The sequence below is a fragment of the Alosa alosa genome, chromosome 5 (assembly GCF_017589495.1).
Source record: "Alosa alosa isolate M-15738 ecotype Scorff River chromosome 5, AALO_Geno_1.1, whole genome shotgun sequence".
In the NCBI taxonomy this organism is placed as follows: Eukaryota; Metazoa; Chordata; class Actinopteri; order Clupeiformes; family Clupeidae; genus Alosa; species Alosa alosa.
In genome coordinates this window covers 35,147,146-35,149,166 of record NC_063193.1, presented here as the reverse complement: position 1 = coordinate 35,149,166, position 2,021 = coordinate 35,147,146, and the positions used below count along the sequence as shown (strand labels likewise).

Here is a 2,021-nt window from a genome sequence, read left to right as displayed (position 1 = left end):
ATTACACATGCTTTAGATGCTGTCATATTGGGTAAATAATAGATTAGATGAATGCAAATAAATGAATGCTAGGCTAGTGGCGGTCATAATAATAGATTAGATGAATGCATGCGTTCTGCTTAGCCTCGGGTAAGACATGCTAAACCTGATCATGGAGAAAAATAATATATTCACATATATGCAGCTTGAACATATTCCAGTATAAGCACATCTATGTTAAATAAATATATTTACATCTATGTTAAATACATATATTTCCATGTATGTATCAATATATTTCAAAATATAAGTAAATATTCAATATTGGCCACTTTCTTATATTTTATGCATATAATTAAATATATTTAAATATATGACACTAAGAAGCATGATCACATGACCCTTGATGAAGATTCTGATCACATGATCTATATATTTCAGACATGTCTCTAATATAGTTCATATTCTACTATGGTTTGATATTTTCCGCACTGATCAATAAATATTTCACTATTGTGTTTACTTAAAATCAACCATAGTGTCAGTATAAAGAGGAAGACACACACAACACTTCTGTTATCTTTTATTCTATTTTATTGAAAATCTTTGTTTTTGTTATGGAACCTCAGTTCTGTCACTTTGGCATTTATTGCCTGGCCCAGCAATCTGGAGTGAGTGTCTGGCCTGGGAACTGCTTCAGGGTGGCCTCTGAATAAGACAGAACATATACAAATAGAACATGCAAAATATTAGTGACACAAATACAGATGCTAAAGTGCAGAAACACTGTTGTGTTCTCAATGATAATTGGAGATAAATACAAAGTGAGTTGAGAGAAAGACATACAAATAAAATAAACTCACCAATTATCGCCTTAGTCCCTCCCCAGGGTCCAGGCATTCCCTCTAAGTGCCTCCTAAAAAATAGCACAATCAATTAGGACCTCAAATAGTTACAGTTTACTAACACAGAACATATCTATGATGGTGAGGCGAAAATGTGAAGCAGTCCACACAGACAGCCTAACACTTTTAAATGAGACAACACAACTAATATATCATATACACAGAAGAGAGAAGCACACAGAAAAACACTGACATTTTTTACTAAACTTGTACAACCAAGAAGCTGCTATTTCATTAAAGTTAAACATGTTCATTTTAATGTAAAATTTCACATCTGTATGAAAACATTCTACAAACCTTGTTAAATAAAAGCCTTCAGACTCACAACCTCCTCTTGGAGAGCCTTTATCGCCACCTCTTCTTTAGGCGGTTGTCAGTTCTTGGTTATCTCCCACAGCTCACACTAATAGAGAGCTCTACCAGCCTTCACTGAAACCTGCAAGTGAACAGAATATACAGCATGAATGAGAGTGGCGTTGGTAAAGGGTATACTCGCGTAATATGTAATGTCCTGGGATATTCCCACTCATGAAGTGTCTCCCATCTGAGACTGCTATCTGAGACTGTAGGGAAGCTGTACCAACCATCATAGAACGATATGGTTGGAAAGGTATTTCAGTTCACTTTGTGTCCCCAGTAGCTTGAAGCTAATTTCTTGTCATTCAAAAGATCAAAACTACTCAAACAAATGTATAAATTCTCAGAAACAAAAGGTTATGTTCTGCATTCAAAAATAGACCTTTAACAAAAAAGTTATATTCATAAGTAAACATTAATTTTTGATTACCTTTGGTCTATGTGATGATGAAGCATCAACATCAACATTTGTCAGTGAAGCATACTACGGGTTGGGCTTGGGTCGTCTGGGGCAGTGAAGCATACTACGGGTTGGGCTTGGGTCGTCTGGGTCAGTGAAGCATACTACGGGTTGGGCTTGGGTCGTCTGGGTCAGTGAAGCATACTACGGGTTGGGCTTGGGCAGTGAAGCATACTACGGGTTGGGCTTGGGCCTCAGTGAAGCATACCACGGGTTGGGCTTGGGCAGTGAAGCATACCACGGGTTGGGCTTGGGGGTCGCCGGGTTGGGTCAGTGAAGCATACCACGGGTTGGGCTTGGGTCGCCTGGGTCAGTGAAGC

General features: G+C 38.2%; 1 long non-coding RNA gene across 1 annotated transcript; it reads right to left on the bottom strand.

The window, feature by feature from the left end:
• Positions 1-865: 865 nt before the first annotated feature.
• On the bottom strand, positions 866-1,761 carry LOC125295079. Its single transcript, XR_007193625.1, has 3 exons — positions 1,672-1,761; positions 1,182-1,320; positions 866-895 (listed from the first exon to the last, which is right to left on the bottom strand). It is a non-coding gene; the product is annotated as an uncharacterized LOC125295079 (long non-coding RNA).
• Between the last annotated feature and the right edge of the window lie 260 nt (positions 1,762-2,021).